Raw genomic sequence first — 11,973 nt, 5'->3', positions numbered from 1 at the left:
TATAAATAAACATAAACAGAAGTTTATGGCTGAAAGGGAACTTAGAGATCACCTAGTCTAAATGCAAGGCCCTGAAAGACTAGGTGGCTTACAAAGACACATGTGTTTTAACCAATTAAAAAAAAGAAGAAAAAAAAGCCTCCTAAGGAATTCTGGTGAATACAATAAGAGTAAGAAATAAAGAGCAGAGACATAAGGCTAAGAACGGTGACAAAAAGTTCATCTACTCTAACTCCCCTCTAGTTTAGCAGAAAGCTAAAACTTACATTTCCCAGACTTCTTTGAATATCTGTCACAGTCCTCCTAATGCAAAGGAAACACATCCAATTACACCACTCACTGAGACCATAAGAAACAAGCTGTTAAGAAAATGCACAAAGATAAATAACTTCCTCAAGGTCCCTGAACAGAAAGCAAACAATACCATACAAAAAGGTTAAGGGACATGGAATAATCATAAGACATTGTGGAAACTGACATGGCTAGAGTAAAATGTTTGCATTGGGAAGTACTAACAAATCATATTTTATTTACATACACACACACACAGAGTATGGCCAAATGAATTAGTCAGGGCCTTGGTTTGCAAGGCATCACTGGCCTGTTGCATTTACATCCATTCACATTAAGTGTATGGTTGTTTCTGTATAAAAGCATCATATATTTGAAAAAGTAAAAATATCTAAAGGATAGGAAATACTGTATAACACATAATCCTGTATAGTAAATGTTTAGTAAGGACAATTCTAAATTTAACATTAAATCTATTTAACTTTTGTATTAATTTTATCAAATAAAATGGCTAAACTAAAAACATTTTGACATTTTAAAGAGGGAAGCTACAAATATTTGGAAAATCTATTTATGTTGAACGCCCACTGCTTGATGTCATATAAATTAAATATTGATTCCAACAATAGTACACTACTATTTCAATTTATTCTTTTTACCATCATGTCAGCAAGAAGATATCCTAAGTGCCATCTCAGGAAGCCAGAAATACTTGAGGAGATGGAGACTTAAATAAAAACATTTCTAGACTCCTATAAATTATTTCACTTTCCGGGGGGCGGGGGGAGGTCATCTTATTGATGCCTTAAAGAATGTGAATTGGGAATATATGCTGATTTTTTTTTTCCTATACCTCTCCTAATTCTTATGAAAAGAGGGAAAATCTAGCTATAAAGAGATTATGTAAAATTAGGGGATTGCCTATATAGGTGAGTCCCAATTTTATTTTATTTTTTATTTATTTATTTTTTTAAAGATTTTATTTATTTATTTGACAGAGAGAGACACAGTGAGAGAGGGAACACAAGCAGGGGGAGTGGGAGAGAGAGAAGCAGGCCTCCCGCAGAGCAGGGAGCCCAATGCGGGGCTCGATCCCAGAACCCCGGGATCATGACCCGAGCCGAAGGCAGACGCTTAACGACTGAGCCAACCAGGCGCCCCAGGTGAATCCCAATTTTAAACCATTTGACTCTCCATTTCCTTCAACCATCCTAAGTTTACTAAGATTTCCCGACAGTAAGAACCAAACTTTGTATTTATGACCACATAAGTACGGTGCAGATACTTGGTATGTGCAATCATTGGTAATAAAACATTACGGATTTATTTATAAGCATGGATGCATAAACAAATACGGCAAATCCCCATGGCCTCCAAACCAAACAATTTCACCAAAAAAATAATCTTTCATTGAAAAGCTAAAGAACAGAAATGATGAAGCATCCTAGCAAGAAAGTTTCAGTGTAACCTAAGAATAGTTCGTCTACCCAGAAAAAAAAAAATTAGCGAAAATAAAAACAAAAAACGCAGAATAAGAGAAAAGGAAAGCTCTAAGCACTAAATGCAGGTAATCTCTGATTTTTAATACTTCCACTTGTAACTACATCTAGAAACAAATTTGGAATGTAATCAGTAGTCACCTACGATAAGAATCTATAAATCGCTCTACCATTCTTCACATGATAATCTTTTCATGATTGTAACACCACCATACTCAACTATTATCTTCTCTTGAAGCCTTCTCTGGTTTCTCACACTTAGTTACCCTTTACGTATTTTTTTAAAGATTTTATTTATTTATGAGCGAGTGAGAGAGAGAGAGATAGCACGCATGCTAGCACAAGCCGGTGGGCGGGGGGGGGGGGGGGGGGGTGGGCAGAGGGAGAGGAGAAGCAGACTCCCTGCTGAGCAGGAAGCCCGATGACATGGGGCTCAATCCCAGACCCTGCGATCATGACTTGAGCCCTTGAGCCGAAGGCAAACGCTTAATCGACGGAGCCACCCAGGCGCCTCTATGTATTTATATTTTGCAATAATCATACTGAAATTTTGGTCTTTATATAGGTCTTCTCTATTAGACTATGAACTTCCTTATGTTTCCATTTTCCTGTGTATTCTATGTTCCTAATGCAATTCCTGGCACACAGACAGTATATAATAAATACTTTAAAGATGAATGAAATGGGTGGTGTGTAGAACAGATCAGAAGAGAGATGTTAGTTAGACAGCTACCGATAATCCTTAAGTGAATAGATAAGAGCATGCAGGGGTATGGGATGATAAGGAAAGAAACACATTCATTACAAAAGAATTTTCAAGGATGAGTAAAATCAGAAGCATGTGACTGTCTTTCTTCTAGCTAAAAATATCTTTTTATGTTAAAAGTTAGGTTAAAAGCTTCTAAGAAGGATTTGTAAAAAAGGACAAAGGATCAAGTTAAAGGGGCTCTCACTGGCCACACGGGGGACAATTTGAGCACTCAAAAAAAAAAAAGCAATCTACTTGAGCGTAATCTACTAGATAAATAAAAATCAGCAAATATAGAGTGACACGTAGGGGAAGAGAAAGAGATGAGGAAAAGGGGATGGAGTGGGATAAAGAAAAGAAATGTCTTCTTTACAAAAGAAAGCCAGTAATAAATGTAGAAGGAATGATTCAAGTAGAAAATCACCATTTTGTAACCCCAATGTAAAAACCAATTCAGGCAAAAATCATTGATGTATGCTAAAGTTATTAGGTGAAAGGTTGTTCAGAAAGAGAAAACTCACCTGGTGCCAAAGTGACCCCCACAGATAACTTAGCAATGCAAAGGGGAAAATATATCTTAAAAATCTGGCTGTCACTACCTTAACTAAGTCATCAAAACTTGGCATCATTGACAATAGTATGACAACTTAATATTATGTGATTCATGAAATGATGATATAAAATAAACGCCATCACCTATGAAGCATTCTCACCAAAAATGCTTAAACCAATCTAATTAAGCCTCTAGACGAGGGTTAAGCTTTTTTGTCCTGTGGATTCCTTGGCAATCTGGTGAAGTCTACAGACCCCTTCCCAGAATGTTTATAATGCATAAAATACATTAGAGATTACAATGGACAACCGTACTTAAACTTTTTAAAATGCAATATAGTAATTTTTTGCTTCTCAATTAATGCAAATCTTAATTTCTAAGCAATAAATGAACATAAATATTTCACGGTATCTACAACAAATTAATGTGACATGAAAATATTTGAAATTTCTACTGGTAACAAAGTCACAGGTAGTGCTAACACCCCTGTGAAGGATTACCTACATTCATAATTAAAGGAAATGCTAAAATCCAGTTAAAGCAGGGTTTCTCCACCATGGTACCACTGCCAGTTTGAGCTGAATAATTGTTATTGGTTGTTCTCCCCCCATACATTGTAGGATCTTTAGATGTATCCCTGGCCTCTATCCACTTGATGCCAATAGCATCCTCTTCTCCTCCCCCCCACGCATAGTTATGACAACCAAAAATGTGTCCAGACAAAGCCAAACATGCTGGAATGGGAGAAAAGAGGGGAAAGGATAAAATCACCCCAGGTGAGAACCACGAAGTGAAAATAAAGATGATCATCTGATGAATGAACATATGGACTGATCTAAGGTGCTAGTATCAATTCTTAAAATAAGTATTAATAAAGGTTCATTTCTTTTTTTCCTTAGCTAAAAGAAAAGAATAATCCTTAAACTGGGTGAAACCTAACAAAGGACTTTGGACTTGATCCACAAGACTGGTGAGTCATTACAGACTTTAATCTGTCACTCTAGGAGATTATCAGTACAGAGGGCCAAGTACAGAAACTAAGAGGACTTGAACATTTCTGAAGAAATAAAAGAAAGATATAGGGTTCCCTAGGTGGCTCAGTCAGTTAAGCATCTGACCCTTGATTTTGGCTTAGGTCATGATCTCATTTCTTTTTAGGTCATAGGCTCTGCTTCTCTCCTTCTCCCTTTGCCCCCTCCCCACCACCACTGTGCGCATGAGCATGCCTGTTTTCTCTCTCTCTCTCTCTCTCTCTCTCAAATAAATAAATAAATAAATCCTTAAAAAGGAGGGGCAGGGCACCTGGGTAGCTCAGTCAGTGAGGCGTCTGACTGTTGATTTTCGCTGGGGTCATGGTCTCAGGGTTGTGGGATCAAGACCCGTGTTGGGCTCCATGCTCATGCACGGAGTCTGCTTAGCATTCTCTTTCTCCCTTTGCCTCTGCCCCTCCCCCTTCTCATGCTCTTTCTCTCTCTAAAAATAAATACAATCTTTAAAAAGAAAAAGAAAAAGAAAGATATAAAGAAACGCTTGTGATAAAGAAGGAACATACAAGAAGGTGAGAGAAATACCAATTCAGAATTCACAAATAAAAGGAAAAAAAAAAACATCATTTAGGTTTGGCAACTAGGCAGTGACCAGTCACATCAGAAACAATGTCAAGTCCAACAGTGGGGGTGGATGCCAGACTGCAAATGTTGGAGTGGAACACACAACTATATGATCAACTAATCTTTGACAAAGCAGGAAAGAATATCAAATAGAAAAACGGCAGTCTTTTCAATAAATGGTGTTGGAAAAAGTGGACAGCAACAATGCAGAAGAATGAAACTGTACCACTTTCTTACACCATACACAAAAATAAATACAAAATGAAAGACCTAAATGTGAGATAGGAATCCATCAAAACCCTAGAGGAGAACACAGGCAGCAACCTCTTCAACCTTGGCCGCTGCAACTTCTTGCTTAGAAATGCCTCTAAAGGCAAGGGAAGCAAAAGCAAAAATGAACTATTGGGACTTCATCAAAACAAAAAGCTTCTGCACAGCAATGGAAACAGTCAACAAAAGTAAAAGTCTACCTACTGAATGGGAGAAGATATCTACAAATGTCTTATCAGATAAAGGGCTAGTATCCAAAATCTATAAAGAACTTATCAAATTCAACATCCCAAAAATAAAGAATCCAGTTAAGAAATGGGCAGAAGACATAAACAGACATTTCTTCAAACAAGACATACAAATGGCTAACAAACACATGAAAAAGTGCTCAACATCACTTGTCATCAGGGAAGTACAAATCAAAACCACAATGAGATACCACCTCACACTGGTCAGAATGGCTAAAATTAACAATTCAGGAAACGACAGATGTTGGCAAGGATGCGGAGAAAGGGGAACCCTCCTACTCTGTTAGTGGGAATGCAAACTGGTACAGCCACCCTGGAAGAGGTTCCTACAAAAAGTTAAAAATAGAACTACCCTACGACCCAGCAATTGCAGTACTAGGTATTTATCCAAAGGATACAAAAATAGTGATTAGAAGGGGCACATGCACCCCAATGTTTATAGCAGCAAACATGGGAAGAGCCCAAGTGTCCAACAACTAATGAATGGATAAAGAAGATGTGGTGTATATATATACAGTGGAATACTACTCAGCCATCAAAAAGAATAAAATCTTGCCATTTGCAACGACATGGCCAGAACTAGAAAGTATTATGTTAGGCAAAATAAGTCAGTCAGAGAAAGACAAATACCATATGATTTCACTCATATATGGAATATAAGAAACAAAACAGATGAACAAAGGGGAAGAGAAGGATAACTAAAATAAGATAAAGACAGAGAGGGAGGCAAACCAAAAGACACTCTTAAATATAGGGACAAACTGAGGGTTGCTGGAGGGGAGGTGAATGGGGGGATAGGGTAATTGGGTGATGGGCATTAAGGAGGGCACTTGATGTAATGAGCACTGGGTGTTACATGCAACTGATGAATCACTAAGTTGTATCCCTGAAACTAATACTACACTATATGTGAACTCACTTGAATTTAAATAAAATCTTGAAAGAAAAAAAAAAAAAGAAGTTGGAGTGGAATAGGTAGGGAAATTAAAAGACAATGGCTATACTTTCAAGAGACTCAATTATGAGATTACAAAACAGAATATATAGTAAAATCCAATTTGATATAAAAACTTTATATAGCTCTCTATATATACACATAATGTATTAAAAGGTATACAACAAAACATTAATTATCTGCTTAGTGGCATTACAAGCCTTTCCTGACCACCGTATCTAAGCATATCCTCTCCCTTCCCTTCCCCCCATCCAACACACACACCCTGATGCTCTATCACTGGCATTATAGTTTGTGATCTTTATAGTACTTGCTCAAATTATAATTGATTATGTACCTATTAATTTTCTGTCTCCCCCACTATACTGAAAACTTATACTTGTTTCATTCACCTTCCTATACTACACTTAACAGAGTCTAAGCAATCGGTAAAAGGCCTGAAAGTTCAATGAATGAATGACAAGGGAATGAATATCATGGATAAAGAGGTAATAAGCACAAATAAGCCACTAACAATGTCTTATGTAAGTTCATGTACATTCAAAACAAAAACATACAAAGTCAAAAATACATTATCTTGTTTGTACATTACCTGACTTTCTAAAATTATATTCTAGATTCTCTACATTCTTGTAATACAGTGTATATAATATACTTAAGAAAACTGGCCATAAAGTGAGTTAGATATCTATTATTTATTAGTTGTGTGACCTTGACAACTTTCTTACCTTCCTATCTCCTCATTTGTAAATGGGAGAACAACAGTATCTTTCTCACAGGAATGTTGTAAAACTTAAATGAAATATAACTTAACATAACCTATGTAAACTCATGGCACAATAATTGGCATATAGGAGACATTCAATAAAAAACTGCAACTACTACTATTTATTATTATAAATATGTTAAGTATTAACATTTGGACTATGCCATACGAAGTTTTAAAATCAATTTTAAACTTTAGGTTCCTGAGCCTCCTCTATTGGTGTCCTTTGCTTGAGTGCCCCTAGTTTGTGGGGAAAGGAGGCAACAAACTTACATGGGCAGATATAATTAACTATCAGAAAAGTCGCCAAAGAATAGAACAGTGGTCCTCAAAGCCATACTAGTAAAAGGAGAGAAAAAATATTAGAAAATGATGTTGAAACTAGAAAACACGTGTTCTAGAACAGAAGCAAGTTTAATGACAAATATCATGCAAGAGAGGAAGGAGGAGGGAAGGAAGGCAAAGAGGCTAGAAATGATTTAGAAAACTTCTGGATAAAGGTCAAAATTGAATCCATGGGAGGAGAGTGGATGAAATAAAAATTACAATCTCTGAGTTGGAGGGGACTTTAAAAGATCATCTGGCTCAACTTTTTACCTACTTTATGAATCTTTTCTACAAGGGGTCTTTTTTGCCTCCATTTGAAAACTTTTAACAGTGGAGAACTGACTACTTCAAAAGCAGATTATTACTGTAAAATACCATAATTGCTTTAGGAAAAAAATTCCTTCCTGCATGTACAGAATCCTGCCTCCCTGAATTTTCCATTGCTATTCCCAGTTCAATTACATTATAGGAATAAAAGAAAATACTTCTAGTCATAGGAAGATAATATTACAAAGAAAAAGTGCAGGAAAAAAAAGAGGGCTAATGAGAGCTCAGAGAAAGGGGTAAGGCAAATGCATTTACAAGGAAAAGAGAAAGAAATCAGAAATATCATCCTTATAGAAGCAAGGGAGAAGTGTCCAGGAAGAGTGTGTGAACAGTAGTGTCAACATGACGCAGAGAAAGAGGTCAAGGTTACTAACTTCAGTAAGGATACTGAATTAGAACAGTATTAGGACAGTGGTTGGGGCAGAAGCCATACCCCAAGATGTTAAGTAAGCGATGAAGTAATAAAGGCAACAAGACCAACATCTCTTTGGTGGTGAAAGAAAAGTGACTAAGAATTGAGCAAGAATTTTTTAGGCCATGGAAGACCTGAGCATATCTGTAGGCAAACAGCAAGAAACCAACGGAAGAGTGAGATTAAAAAGGAAAAAGAAAAGGTATTGGAGAGAGAAGATGGAGGGAGAAAGAGAAGTTAGATATACATGGGGATCGGGGATATGGCAGTGAAGGCAGAGAGAGAGAATCATCACACCCGGGGACTATGAGGCACCTTACACTAATGTCCCACCTTGAGAAAGACAGGACTTTGTCAGGCAACAGTGAGAAAATGAGCAAGCTGATACAGAAAAGTTGCACTCCATCCTACTTCTCTGCCTAATTCCCTTATAGGGAGCAGAGGGGGGGAGGGAGTGGAATCAGCTGGGACTTGGGTCCAATCCCACCCAAGGTCTAAAGCATTAAGATTAAGAGTGAAAACATGTTATCAGTGAAAGAAGGAAGGATGGCAAGGGAGAAGTACAGAGAAGAAAAAGAAAGGAAAGAAAGAAAGAAAAGAAAAGAAAAGAGAAAGAAAGAAAGAAAGAAAGAAAGAAAGAAAGAAAGAAAGAAAGAAAGAAAGAAAGAGAAAGAAAAGAAAGGAAGGAAGGAAGGAGGGAGGGAGGGAGGGAGGGAGGGAGGGAAGGAAGGAAGGAAGGAAGGAAGGAAGGAGGGAAGGAAGGAAGGAAGGAAGGATGGATCACTAATATCTGCCTAAACACTATATGGTTCATAATTGCTTGCTTTCATTCGGATTATTTTGTTGGTCTAACAATCTAGAAAAACATGTCTGAATGAATCAGTGAATGAATGAATCAATGATCCCCGTTATGCAGATGAAGAAACAGGTCCAAGAGTAATTTGGTTTCAGACCATTGAGCTAATTGTGAAGATGGGATCTGCACTCAGATCTTCTGATTCTAAATTCCATGCCTCTGTCTCTATACCATACTGCTCTCCAAAACACCAAAATCTAAATGATTTCACTATACTGCCTCTCATCCATTTCAGGCACCCAGTGCTTTCTTCTCTTCTGTCTTCTTTTTCTCCTTATCAGGTCAATTACTGATCCAATAACAATTATTTACACTAACAAATATTTATGTCCATCTTATATTAAAATGATAGCAATAATAATCTGACTGTGTAAGATTTTTTTAAGACTTGACTTTTTTTAAGTTTTTTTAATTTATTTAGGTAATCTCTACACCCAACGTGAGAATCAAACTCACAACCTTGACAAGTAAGACTTGATTTTTTAGGGCACTTGTAGGTTCAAAGAATTTTATCAGACCTGGACTGCTAGAAAACTGCTCCTTAAGGAAACACATACGTTTTCATCAGTATAATTTACTGTATTTTTCTTAGTAAAGGGTTAATTCCTGAGCTGCAACTTAGAATAAATAAGCTACTATGGGCCATCATTTTAACACTTTCAACAGGAAACGTGTTCTGAATTCTAAGTAATTAATGAACTTATTTTTTTAAGATTTTATTTATTTATATGAGAAACAGAGCACACACAGGAGCAGGGGGAGGGGCAGAGGGAGAGGGAGAAGCAGACTCCCTGATGAGTGGGGCCCCTGCACAGTGCCCATGTGATTTTGGGGGGGGGGGCAACATGGCGCTGGATCCCAGACCCACAGATCATGACCTGAGCTGAAGTCAGACACTTAACCGACTGAGCCACCCAGACACCCCAAAGTAATTAATGAACTTATTAGTGAACTTTTATAACATATATATTTTACACTAGAGCTGGACAGAGGTGGCATTTTGTGATACAATTTTGGGTTTGAGTTTAGTAAAAAAAGAAAAAAATCAATACTCAATGCTATTTTTTTAAAAGCAACAAAAAAATGGCAAACTTCATTTACTGATACATGCAAGAAAAAAATTGTACTGTGGTATCAATCATAGTAATTTAAAATATCTCAAATACCTCACATTCTAAAAAGTATTTGCCACAACACTTTTGTAATTTTAAGAACCAATTTCTGGTAAATGTTATAGATAGGCTTCTTTGATACAACCTGGACACAAATAACAATATACTTCTACACTATTTAAGTATAAGATTCATCACCTGACAAAATCTAGTTTAATCATAATTTTTTAAAGTACTTAAAATTTTTTAAAAATTATTTATCACAAAGATCTCAATAATAAAGATAAAATTTAAACATAAAGATCTGGGCTTTCAAGAAATTCCAACAAATTAAGGCTGCCACATAAATAAGTACTTGTCTACTCATTTTGGGTATTAAAGGATCATGGAAGAAGCTAAAGTGAACCCAGAAACTAACAAAGTCGAACCCAGAACAAAGAACGAAGTTGTACTCATCTGCTTTTTCCTTACATTCCCATTTGACATTATAAGGCCTGGTGTCTTGTAGGACACTGAATACGTGTGCTTCCTGACATTGCTCATTTACTTTCCATCTAGTGACAAAAAGGAACAATAAGAATCTTGGCTAGAAAGATAAAAAGTATAACTATCTGTAATATTAAATTTAAATATTTTTATATGGCTATAAAAATAAATGATATTTCATGTGTAACATCCTTATCTGGAATAAAAATCATAAATATCCACAAAAAACAATATATATTTTAAGTCTAGATGTTATTCAAAATAAAAGCAATGTCTTTTTTCCCCAGCACTTATCAGAAACTTAATACACCAAAAAAAACCACACCATAATATGGCAGCCACTGAAATTAACTAAGGATCACAGGCCTAGAATTGAATGATAAAACCATACTGTGATAAAAAAAATTTTTTTTCAATGGAAACCAAATATAACTTAGATGCTTTATTTTACTCCTTTTCAGGACATTGATATGACTGTACTACCAGTGAAATTTTTGTCAAAGTGAATCAGATTAGAATGTTAGTATCTTGGTGTCTCAGCCAAAGATTAGCAAATAAATCCTATAATCATTCATTCAAAGTAACTGGTATTGTGTATGTCTCAAATATGTAAACCATTAGACATACTAAAATGCCTACACAAAAAGAGTAAATTTAAAATAAAATCTGTATAACTTACCCTATAAATATGTGCTAGAAGAAACTATATATTAATATATTCCTAAGAACAAAAATGCCAGTTGTATTTATCTCCTGTCAATTAATTCAACAGTCTCCCTTGCATGTTCAATTCTCTCCTCCTTCATCCAACTCCAATCTATCTTTGCTTCGTTCCTTGCTGCAGGACACCAGAGAAAATTTATATAGAACATCAGATTATAAATGTATAAATGTAGTGATCCGAAGGGGCACATGTACCCCAATGTTTATAGCAGCAATGTCCACAATAGCCAAACTATGGAAAGAGCCTAGATGTCCATCAACAGATGAATGGATAACGAAGATGTGGTGTATATATATATATATATATATATATATATATATATATATATATATTTTATTTATTAGAGCGAGAATGAGCACACAAAAGTGGGGAAGGGGGTAGAGGGAGAGAGATTCTCAAGCAGACTCCACGCTGAGCATGAAGCGTGGTGTGGGGTTTGATCTCACAATCCTGAGATCATGATCATGACCTGAGCCACACAATGGAATATTATGCAGCCATCAAAAAAAAAAAAAGAAATCTTGCCATTTGCAACGACGTGGATGAACTAGAGGGTATTATGCTAAGCGAAATAAGTCAATCACAGAAACACAAGTATCATATGATCTCACTGATATGAGGAACTTGAGAAACAAGACAGAGGATCACAGGGGAAGGGAGGGGAAAATGAAACAAGACAAAACCAGAGAGGGAGACAAACCATAATCTCAGGAAACAAACTGAGGGTTGCTGGAGTGGAGGGGGGTGGGAGGGATGCGGTGGCTGGGTGATGGACATTGGGGAGGGTAT

At 36.4% G+C, this 11,973-nt stretch overlaps 1 protein-coding gene across 6 annotated transcripts in view; it reads right to left on the bottom strand.

The window, feature by feature from the left end:
* The window catches only part of VPS54 (VPS54 subunit of GARP complex), a 93,828-nt gene that overhangs the window by 73,483 nt on the left and 8,372 nt on the right, over positions 1 to 11,973 (bottom strand). For 4 of the 6 annotated variants that reach the window (XR_004913063.2, XM_078056476.1, XM_036079096.2 and 1 more), the window contains exon 2: positions 267 to 359. The exons of 1 other annotated variant lie outside the window; for it this stretch is intronic. The gene's annotated coding sequence lies outside the window, so the exon portion shown is untranslated. The remainder of the gene's footprint in view (positions 1 to 266; positions 360 to 11,973) is intronic. One more of the 6 variants, XM_036079098.2, reaches the window with a different exon arrangement.

The sequence above is a fragment of the Halichoerus grypus genome, chromosome 10 (genome assembly GCF_964656455.1).
Source record: "Halichoerus grypus chromosome 10, mHalGry1.hap1.1, whole genome shotgun sequence".
In the NCBI taxonomy this organism is placed as follows: Eukaryota; Metazoa; Chordata; class Mammalia; order Carnivora; family Phocidae; genus Halichoerus; species Halichoerus grypus.
The sequence above is the reverse complement of the archived record's forward strand: the minus strand, read 5'-3'. Positions and strand labels throughout refer to the sequence as shown.